Source organism: Pantherophis guttatus, chromosome 10 (assembly GCF_059756535.1).
Source record: "Pantherophis guttatus breed Tessera chromosome 10, ASM5975653v1, whole genome shotgun sequence".
Lineage (NCBI taxonomy): Eukaryota > Metazoa > Chordata > Lepidosauria > Squamata > Colubridae > Pantherophis > Pantherophis guttatus.
This window is the reverse complement of record NC_142072.1, coordinates 5,851,618-5,863,640: the sequence shown is the minus strand read 5'-3', so window position 1 is coordinate 5,863,640 and position 12,023 is coordinate 5,851,618.

The following is a 12,023-nucleotide window of genomic DNA, read 5'->3' as shown; positions in this document are numbered from 1 at the left end:
AGGTGTTATTTGTTCACCATCCATATGCATTATGTAATCTTTGTATTTATTTGGTATTTGATTTCTGTTGTTCCTAATAGTTCTTTCTGGTTTGCTATGGTAGTCATGCAAATATCTTGCTTCCTTTTTTGTTAATGTGTCTGTCTTTATTTTGTGTTTACTATTTGTCCATGTTTTGTTTTTGTTTTTGCTTCTGTTAATATTTTGATTTTCTATCGTCCCTTCCTCACGAGATTTGGTATCCTTGCATTTATTCGGAAATATTTCATTAAGATGTAATTTAGACCAGTTGGCCTGTTCATGGAACACAGCCGTTCTGGAAACTATAAATTTATTATTATTATCAATGAATCTGTACCCTTTGGTGCCAGTTTCATATCTCATAAATCTTAATCTTCTGGATACGTTTTCTCCCTTTCTCCTCAATTGTTTGGGTATGTGTACGTCTGCAGTGACCCCAAATATGTGCATGTGTGCTAATTTTGGTTTCCTATTATACATCACCTCATATGGTGTCTTATTCACAATACTGGACCAGGTTCTATTTTGAGTGTAATTTGAATAATGTAGGGCTTCTGACCAAAATTGTTTGCCTAAACCAGCATCCTCTAATGTGCATCTAATCATGGTTTGTAGTGTGGAATTCTTTCTCTCTGCAATCCCGTTTTGGAACGCAGAAAATGGACTAGATGTGTAATGTAACATCCCTCTATCCTTTAGCCATTGGGAGAATTCCTTAGACATGAATTCACATCCCCTATCTGTCATGATTTGTTTTATTCTGATATTATGTTGTGTTTCTATGCGTTTATAAAATTCCTTAAATTTTTGAAAGGTTTCATCCTTGTGTTTTAATGTGTAAACAAAACCATAGCGGCTATAATCGTCTACTATTGTTAGGAAGTAACGTTTTCTATAAGTGATTGATGGAGTTAATGGACCAACTAAGTCCATGTGTACTAAGTCAAAAATTTTGTTAGTTGATCTGGTGGATTTTTTTGGCCTGGGACTAGTTTTTAATTTAGTAGATTTACATACTGAGCATTCCAAATAATTTTCACAATTTTTTATTTTGACACCTTCTGCGTGTTCAATCATTTTTTGTACTACAGGAAAACTTGCATGTCCTAACTTCCTATGTAAGATATGAGCACACTCGTCATGTATTGGTTTACCTATTTTTGGTTTCTTCTCATTGTGTGTATCTGTGTGATCATGAGATATTTTACATTCATCATTGTCACTGTTACTAATATTTTCATCATCTGCCTCAATGCAATCTTCCATATTTGAATCAATGTTATGTAACCATCTTTCTTTTGTTATCAGATAGGGTAGGCCTCCTTTAATCATCACAGTGCCTACATTAGTTTTATTCTTCTCTAAAGTTGCTTTTCCCTTTGAGAAAACTATATTGATGTCAGAATCTCTGCTTAATTTTATGACACTTAGTATGTTATGAGGTATTTCTGGTATTAACAATACCCCCTCTATTTTTCCTAGACCAGGCAAGGTCACATTCCCTCTGCCTAGTACTTGAACTTTTTCTTGGTTAGCTACTTTTATTACAAACTTATCTTCTGTAAATGAAGACAATATATTTTTGTTATTAGTGGTGTGATTAGTTGCTCCAGAATCAATAAGCCAATTATTGTTCTCATTTGGTTGCGTTTTGGTGCTATCTTGTTTATTTAGTCCATTCAGTGAACCAGATTTTCTCTCTTTTGAATTTTCTCTGCCCCCTCTATTTTCTCTGTAATTTGGTGGGCTTCTATATTTATGTCTGTCTGTGGAAGACTGTCTATAATTGTATTTATTCCTATATTCTGACCTATGTCTTTCTTTTGAGATTTTGGGGCAATCTCTTCTATTGTGTTCTCTGGAACCACAATTGTGGCATTTAAAGGTTTCATTATATTTTTCTTGGAAAGCTACCTTCCTAAAAGGTTTGTGTTCTGTGTGATTGCTATAACGATTTTTTCTTGAATTGTCTTCTGCTATCAATTTGTTAGATAGACTTTCTATTGACAAATATCCTAGATTGATGGTGTCTAAGTGTGACATAAAACTATCCCATGATGAATCAAGTGAGTTGATAATAACACTTTTCATTGTTTGATCTGAAATCACTTCCCCCCTCAAATGCAGCTCAGCTCTTATTTTGTTTAAAGATATTAAATGCTCACTTATGGAAACCCCTGGTTTTACTCTGGAAGAAAAGAAGTCCTTAGACATTCTTGTGGTGGTAGCTACACTATCGCTGTGAAACAAATTAAACATGCATTGAATTATTTCTGAAACAGTTAGGTTTGGTTTGATGCTATGATACATTGCAGGAGACACGCTAGATATTATTAAGAAAAATGCCTTATGGTGTAAACAATCTATTTTTAAAGTCCAAGGTCTTCTTGGGGGACTAGTGATAAAGAATAGTAAATTTTCTTTCATAAAGACAACCTGGAGCTGTTGATACCATTCTTGTAAATTAATGCCATCAACTCTAAGTTTTGGGAAGTCACTGGGTAAGTTACCCACATTATTTTGTCCATTACTTACAACCTGAGGCAGTCCGTGGTCTCGCAAGTGTAGAAAATTGCAAAACGGCATGGGAATGCTCGCAACGAGTCTGCGCGGTCCTCTGGCCAGTTCAAGTCTTTCCGGACCGTCTACGTAGTTTCGCACATGCGCGTTGTTCATTTCTTCTTTGACGTCGTCGTGGAAGGTTCTCTCCATTGCAGCTCGCTCGCTCCGTTCCTCTTCAGACGAGTCGGTCTCTGGCTCGGTCTTAGGAGTTCTGATGGCGGCGGCTGTTCTTTTCTTTCTTTTGGGTGCGTTGGCACTTGCTTCGGTCTGCGGTGTAGGGCGGAATCGACATGGCTCTCTGGGCTCGGGCGTCGTCGTTCTCGAAGTCAGGATGGGAGCGTGCAGGTCTTGAAGCATCGGCTTGTTCGCTTGCTTCTTTGTTGGCGCTTTGGAAATTTTTAATTTTGGCCCGAATGCGGCAAAAAGCGTCTTCATTGCTGACTTTACTTGGGATTTCGTTAAGTCGTTCTCATTTTCTGATTCTGGCTCTTCCAAAGAGTTTGAATCCTCCTTTTCACTTTCGTTGTCTGATAACGTTTTTGGCGCCAGAAATTTTGAACTGAGCATTTTGATTGGCTCTGCTTCGCTCACTTTGGAGGCTTGTTGAAACCAAGATGGCTGCCATTCAAAATTTCGCGCGGGATCACATCTTTTCTTTTTCATAACGACTTTCTCTGTAGTCACATCACTCACAGTTTTTTGGTCTTTGGGTTTCTCTTTAGCGATGTTTTTCTCTCTCGCTGCTCCGCTGTTCTTCAGCATTTCTTGGAGGTTCGCGATGAGGCTTTCATCATTCTTCTGGCTTTTTAAAATCTTTAGTATCTCTGACCTGAGTTCGTTATTTTCTATTTCGATTTCTTCCTGGCCATCATTTTCATTTATCAGTTCTTCTTCTTCAGTGGTGTATTCTTCGGATTCTCTCGAAATCGCGTTTGTGAATTCGTTGATTATTTCTTGTTCAGTTTCTATTTCTTTGCTGTAGGCCCTGGTGTTGGGCCTGTCTTTCTTAGACATTTTTTAGTTATTTATTGAGTCAATTAACCATCCTCTGCTACCAGTTTGTTGCAATATTTTTAAGATCAGACTCAATAATAATATTTAGAGTTAGAGATTCAAATATATTTCTCTTTAATTATAGTAGGCATTCTATATTCACTGAATATTCACAGATAGAAGCAAGGAAAATGGCGAAGGTGGCTCCTTATATATACAAAGGGTGGAGCCAAGAGTAGGAGTGGTGAATTATGAATACATTAAGAAACAAAGAATAAGTTAACCCCTGATATCCCATATATACATTATTTACACATTAGGGAATAAGGCATTTACATCTGACAAAGACAATGGTCAGATAAGAGAAATATAAGTCCGAGCTAGAACTGTAACCTGAGAAAGTATGTCAAGCATGAGACAATCAGAAGTTCAAATGAATATAAAGGTTTATAAATGCCGGCCGCTCCATTTCCCATTTCTCCATTGCAGTGCAGTGCTCAGGATCCACTTTGATAGCTGGGGGAGGTGGGTAATTTAACAACCGGGCTTGTACCTCTCTGCTCACTGCAGCTGTCCATGAAGGTAAGGCGGTTGGAAAAAAGTGCCTGGAACATCCCCTAGGCTTAGGGTGGAGTAAAACTGCCTCAATCTTTATACCGGAGAAGGGTAAGGGAAAGTTTTTTGGAACATCACTCAGGCACCCCCCTTGTCGCCCATCTCTCATTTGTAGCAGAGCAATTTCTCCCTCGCTGGGCATTAGCCAAGGGGAAGCTCCTGGAGCAGGGAAGTTTGACCACATACAAGAAAACAGCTTGGATAAACTACAATTCCCTCCTCTATTGTCATCCATTCTGGAGTCAATTCTGCTATACTCTTAGACCCTTTTCTTCTGGCATACTTCCATTCTTTGTTGTCACATCCTTCTCCCCAAACAATGAATTTAAGGAGATATCTAGAGCTCTTCATAAATGTGGGAAAGGGGGTTTGTATCTAAGCTTTGCAAGATGTAGATATGTAGTAAACAAGAAATCTAATCCCCATTTGACTGCACAGCAAAGTTTATTTTGTGTATATCTTTTAAGAAAACTACTATCTTTCCTAATGAAATTTGGCTGCTGCTCTGCCTGAGTTTACTATCTCTGCCAGCCAATCGTTTGGGATCCTACATTCCACCTCCTCCAGCTACTTCTTCAAAAACATTTCCCCGGTTGCAAAGCTGAGTAATAGGTGGCTTCAGGAAAGGCAGCAGAGTTGACTTCTACCAACATGAGGGCTGCTGGAATTCTTGTCTTCTGCCTCTTCTCCTCCATCTTGTCAACAGATAAAGTATTAAATTTCCTTAAAACAGAGCTATACAATCTTCAGGAGACTTCAGGAAAGGGATGGCAGGTTGAGGAAGCCCCTGGTAAATTGTTCTACTACAGGTCGTTGTCGACATATGTCCATTTGTTCAGTGACCATCTGAAGGTACCACAGCACTGAAAAAAGTGACTAAGATATGGTCCTAACCAGTGTTGGGTTTCAGATTTTTTTACTACTGGTTCTGTGGGCGTGGCTTGGTGGGCGTGGCAGGGGAAGGATACTGCAAAATCCCCATTTCCTTCCAATCAGCTGGGACTTGGGAGGCAGAGAATAGATGGGGGCAGGGCCACTCAGAATTTTTTACTATCAGTTCTCCGAACTACTCAAAATTTCTGCTACTGGTTCTCCAGAACTGGTCAGAACCTGCTGAAACCCACTTCTGGTCCTAACACTTTCAACAATTGCAGTATTCCCACAATTGCATATCAAAATTTGGGCATTTGGCCAGTGGTGGGATTCAGCCGGTTCAGGCTAGTTCGGGCAGACCAGTTGTTAAAATTCTGTGCCGCCCCTCCCACCCTGCCCTGCCCCGCTCAGTCACTCCTCATCTCGTCCAATTGCTCGCCTGGGATAGCTGCTGCTGCTCTTCATCTGGCTCCCTCGCTTGCCTCAATCACACGGTCTGTGAGGGGCAGCCAGCTTTCCTGCCTTCGGCTGCATCCCACGCTGTGCTCTCTGGCACATAATGGTGAGAAGCGCGATGGGAAAACATGATGGAGGGGAAATTAGGTAGGCAAAGGAATGCTTGGGGGAAGTTTGGGTGGGGCAAGCTACGTGGTGCTACAATGGCGAAACCGGCAACAACCAGAGCGGCCTTCTCTTCTCCATGCTCCTCATGCTGCTTGGGGAAAGTGAGGGCATCTGGGCAGCCGGGGCAAGCTCCGTGGCACTGCAACGCTCATCCTTCAGCTTGGGGGAAGCAAAAGCCTGGGCGGTGGTAGGTGGGAGATGCTTTAAAGACGCTCTCCCATCGTCCCGTGCGCTCTCACAGAGTGGGTCTCCTCAGGGTGCCGTCGGCCAAACAATGTCGGCTGACGGCCCCCAGGAGGAGAGTGTTCTCTGTGGGAGCCCCGATCCTCTGGAATGGATTGCCCACCGAGCTCAGGGCAGCCCCCGACCTCCTTTCCTTCCGTCGCGAGTTGAAGACGTGGCTCTTCCGTCAACTCAACTGATCCGTTTGGGTGTACACTGTTATAATTTTAAGCTGTTTTAATTGGGGTGTTGATTTTAATTTTATTTTGTTATGATTTGTATTGGAAATTGTCATTTTGTAAGCTGCCTTGAATCCCTCGGGAGAAAGGCGGCATATAAATCGCAACAATCAATCAATCAATCAATCAATAGGTTTTTAGTCTGTTTTAGTCTGTTTTAATTTGTATTTATTGGGATTGTTTAGTTTGATGTGAGCTGCCCTGAGTCCTTTGGAGAGAGGGCAGCATATAAATCCAATTAATAATAATAATAATAATAATAATAATAATAATAATAATAATGCTCCCTGGCGCGGCACTGAAATGGAGAAAATGGCAACAGAGCGGCCAGTGTGAGGGAAGGAAACCGCTTTTTTTCTTTGCCTGCCGTTAGTCTCTCCCTCCTGACAGAAGCTCCCTTTCTCCCTTTCTCTATTGAGCGCAGCACCTAGGATCCTCTTTGATAGCGCACGTGCCTAAAGTGTCCCTCCTTGCAGTCCGGCGCTGTGACGAAGGAGAGGAAAACATCGGGAGAGGCTTAGGGCTGAGAAAAACAAGTATTGCAAAAAAAAAAAAAAAAAAAGAGTTTTCGTTAGTTTGCAGTTTGCATCTTACATCATAGACGTTTGTGTGTGTGTGTGTGTGTGTGTGTGTGTGTGTGTGTGTGTGTCTTGGGTTGAATAAACTGGATGGCAATGGCCAGTTTCATCCAAAGGACTTTTTGTTTCAGGTGGGTCTCCTAGCCTTAGAAGGAGAATGGGAAGGAGGAAGGGAAGGGAGAGAAAGAGAGAAAGAAAGTAAAGAAAAGAAAGAGGAAGAGGAAGAGAGAGAAGGGAGAGACAAGAAAGAAAGAAAGAAAGAAAGAAAGAAAGAAAGAAAGAAAGAAAGAAAGAAAGAAAGAAAGAAGAAAGAGAGAGAGAGAGAAAGAGGGAGGGAGCCTTGGGTGTCTTATTTTATTTATTTATTTATTTGTTTGTTTGTTTGTTTGTTTCTTTATTCAACTTGTATGCCGCCTTTCTCCGAAGACTCAAGCTGGCTTGCAATGCATTTAAAAACCATATATAAAACATTAAAAGTTAAACCATTTAAAACGATTAAAACCCATTCACACCATTCATGGCCGGATCTTGCCAAATCGCAGCAGCGAGATCAACGGCCCGAGGCCTGCCGGAAGAACCAGGTCTTCACCGCTTTTCGGAAGGCCAATAGGGTGGGGATGGTCCAACTCCCTGCTCAAGCAGGAGACACTATACCATTTCAGCCAAATAGCTGTCCAGCAGTGGTGGGTTCCTCCTGGTTTGGTCCGGTTCAGCCGAGCCAGTAGCGGTGACTATATTTATTTATTTTATTTATTTGTTTAAATTTCTATACCGCCCTTCTCCAAATAGGACTCAGGGCGGTGCACAGCCTAAGTAAAAACAAAACATACAAAATTTAAAAAACAGTATTAAAATAATTAGATATTCTGGCCGTAAATTAAAACAACCCAATTTAAAACCAATTTAAAATTTAGCTCAAGCCAGCCCATATGACGTCACCGAACCGGTTCTCCCCCCACCCTCCCACCCCACCACCCACATTATTCTTACCTTTTATTTGGCCCCACCCCCAATCTATTGCTGCCTCCTGAGTCCCAGCTGATGACTAGAGGGGAAAAAACTGTTTAAACTCTTGTCGCGGGGCTTCAAAGGGCCGCCCTACAGCTGATCAGTGGTAAAAGCAAACAAATGAGTCGGGTCGTAAGTGCGAGGACCTTCCAGAAATGACTCTGACCAGCTAGCCACGCCCACCTAGTCACATGACCTCCAAGCCACACCCACAAAATAAGCCACGCCCACAGAACCAGTAGTAAAAAAAATTTAGAACCCACCCCTGCTGTCCAGGCTCTTCTTACAAGCCTCCAGTGTTGGAGCAGCCACAACTTCTGGAGGCAAGGCGTTCCACAGACTGATTTTTCTCATTGTCAGGAAATTTCTTCTTAGTTCTAGGTTGCTTATCTCCAGTGGTGGGATTGAAATAATTTAACAACCAGTTCTCTGCCCTAATTACCAACTGAGTAGGTGTGGCTGGGCGGGCATGTGACTGGGTAGGCATGGCCAAGTCGACATCACTCACATCGAGGGCAGCTTCACCTCGCCTGGCCTCTTGTGACCAGGGGGATGCTAGAACGGTCGTAAGTGTGAAAAACAGTCACGTCACTTTTTTTCAGTGCCATTGTAACTTTGAATGGTCACTAAATGAAACTGTTGTAAGTCAAGGATTACCTGTACAAAAATACAAAAAGCTTCTTTGCTTGCAAAAAGATGCCCTAAATACCAATCATTAGTAGATTAGGAATACCTGCAAGGTGGAGTTACAAATCAGGCAGGGTGCCAGACCACCTTGAGGAATTAAAATAATTAAAATGCTATTATAACTATCAGCGGCCAACTCTTGCTCATAAAGTGAAACGCTTTAGCAGAGAGGTCATTTAAGCTCTCCAAAAAGAGCACAGCCAAGAGAAGCAATCCTTAGATCCATTTGCACCATTTAAAGATACCAGCTAGTCTCACTCACCTCACAAGATAGCCTAAGGAAATCATCCAGATTGATTTAAGGAAAGATCACATGATTTAATTTAATGATTTAATCACATGACTTGATTTAAATCAAACCTACCCTGGTTTGTGGTCCTTCTAAACCAGGATGCTCCCCCTCGCTGTCATCGGATGGATTGAGCCTGATCAAAGACCAGGAAAGACTGTGGGAAAACCTTTAGGCTGGACACTTTTCCAACCTACTCAATAGGCTGCCCACAGTTGATCCCGATGTCTTGTAAGATACGGCAGCTGCGTTTAACATTTCCTGTGGGATGAGGCAGGATGGTGTGCTAGCGCCCCAGAACTGTTCGATCTGTTCTTCACCTGCATGTGATCACATATTGTCCAGGATCTGAAGGAGGGAGTATATCTCGGGTACCAATTGCATGGCTCTCTCTTTGATCTTCCTGTGAACAGATGAAAAAGCCTCCACACTGCCATTCAAAACAACCCTCTTTACTGCTGACTGCACATGCCTGGCATACAAAGACAGTGATCTGAGCCGTGGTGGCGCAGTGGTTAGAGTGCAGTACTGCAGGCTACTTCTGCTGACTGCCGGCTGCCTGCAATTTGGCAGTTGGAATGTCACCAGGCTCAAGGTTGACTCAGCCTTCTGTCCTTCCGAGGTGGGTAAAATGAGGACCCAGATTGTTGGGGGCATTATGTTGACTCGGAAAACCGCTTAGAGAGGGCTGTAAAGCACTGTAAACAGGGGTGGGCTCCTGGGTGTTCAGCAGGGTTCGGGCGATCCTCTATCCAAGGATCGTTGGTGTTCACCAAACCCCCAAATACCTTTCCTTGCTGGTCATGCACACCCCACCTCGCCCCTCTCACCATGCCCCTCCCTTCCCAGGAGTTCTCCATGTAGCCCGTTCATCATTCCAGGTAAGTGCAGGGGCCATGTGGAGGGTCTGCGAGGGTGAAAAATGGGCCTCCCGGAACTTCCAGAAGTCCAGGAACGGGCCTGTTCCAGCCTCCAGAGGGCCTCTGGACCTCAGGGGAAGCAGTTTTCACTCTCCCGGAGGCTTCAAGAAAGCCTCCGGAGCCTAGAGAGGGCGAAACACACACACACAAACCTGTGGTGAAGGCAGCCGACTAGCCCATGCCCATCATGGCCACACCCATCCAGCAACGTGGTAGCGAACCGGTTGCTAAAGGATCTGAAGGAAGTAAAGCGGTATATATGTCTAAGTGCTATTGCTATTGTTACCTACAGTTCATGCTGAACAAATTCTCAGATATTGCTAAGCTCTTTGGCCTGACTATCAACCTGGACAAGACTGAAGCACTTTAGCAGCCCATGTCAAATATCAACCCTGTGGAACCCAAAATCACTGTTGATGACACCCATGTCAACAGCTTCAAATACTTTGGAAACATCATGATGGGTTTTTGGACAGAGAAATTGATTCCAGGTTCAGCAAGTTCAGCCACGTGCTGGGCTGTCTGTGTACAAGAGTGTTCAATCAACACAACATCCATATCTCCACAAAGATGAAAGTCTAGGGATCTGTGGTTTATCTCTTTTCCCCTAAAGGGATAACAGTCCTGGACTGTGTACTTGATGGGACATTAAACAAACAGAAAAAATTCACAGTGCGTTCTCTGTTCCGTCTGTGAAATTTGTTGTCGAGTTCATGCCTTCAACTTGAAAATCCTGGATCATGTGAAGTTCACTAGCATTGAATCCCTGTGTCAGCTTTGGAAGCCATATTAGGCCGGAAACTTCCATGCTGCCACCTTCTCATGTGTAGGAAAGTAGGAGGGGGGATTTAGTAGAGGGGTTGTCTGTAGACATAATAGCATTCTTCCTGTCGATCAAGGTCAGGGCGATCCTGCATCTGGAGAAGAAGTGGTCAGAGTGATGTCTAGAGATGGGACGGAGGGTGATTGGAGCCTGTGATCGACTGAGGAGTGAGGGGATGGTTTGGGGGGTTTTGATTTACTGAGGGAAAACCCGGACCTCTCAGATTCGGGTTTTCCCAGATGTGCCAGTTTACCTATTCTAGTAAATGGAACTTTGAAAAATGCTTCCTTCAGAGTTTCACTTGGAGTTGGGGTTTTTCTGGAACGCTGACACCATAGCTCAGATGTGGTGGGTGGGACATGTCATCAGAATGGCCAATCACTGCCTGCCTCACTAGCTGCTCTATGGCAGGGGTGTCAAACTCGATTTCATTGAGCGACCACATCAGGGTAGTGTTTGACCTTGGGGGGCCAGGTGGGTGTGGCCAGGATGGGCATGGCTGGCCAGCTCGACGTCACTCATGTCGGGGGCACCTGTGGTAGCCCAAGGGCTCTGCCAGTGAAACCCTAGCTCGGGAGGAGATTTTTCTTAAACAAGACAAGAAAGTTTTGAATGTGACAGTGTAATGAACCAATATCATGCTAAATATCATGGCATAAAAACAAACTACCAAGAGCCTTGGTAGAACAGTGGTCTAAGGCACCCTGTTATTAAGCTGGTTATTAAGACCAGCTGCCTGCAATTACTGCAGGTTCGAATCTCGCCAAGATTTATACTTTGTATAAATATACAAAATTTATACAAAGATTTATACGTTGTATAAATATACAAAAAGGATGAAGGCTATTGCTGAGCACATTGTAAGCCGCCCTGAGTCTCCAGAGAAGGGCGGCATATAAATCAAATTAAAAAAACAAACAAAACCCTCACTGTTGTAAATAACAGCTGTGATGTTTTCGGCTGCGATGGCCTCCTGCAACCTGCTGCCAGTGAGATCTGACTTCAGATCCAGCCCAAACCCTCCTCATTCCAATTAATACGAAGCATTATTTATTTATTTATTTATTTATTGGTTCGATTTATATGCCGCCCTTCTCCAGAGACTCAGGGTGGCTTACAATGCGTTAAGCAATAGCCTTCATACTTTTGTATATACCTGCCCCCAAGCGGTGTTCTTTTTTATACAAAGTCAGCTTATTGCCCCCACAATCCGGGTCCTCATTTTACCTACCTCAAAAGGATGGAAGGCTGAGTCAACCTTGAGCCTGGTGAGATTTGAACTTGCAGTAATTGCAGGCAGCTGGTGCTAGTTAACAGCACTTTAGTCTGCTGTGCTACCAAGGCTCTATTGCGTTGTTGCAATATTTGTAAATATTCCAAAACCTATCTAAGAATACTGTAGTTAAGGAAAGCTTAGGCCACTGACTGCAAGCACTTTGGGCTCAGCGTGTCAAAAACTCAGGAAATGTCCAATTTGACTCTGCTACCCAGGAGACCGCGAGTTCTAGTCTCACTTTAAACACCATGCCAGTTCCTTTCTCTCAGCCCTGAGGAGGCGATGGCAAACTA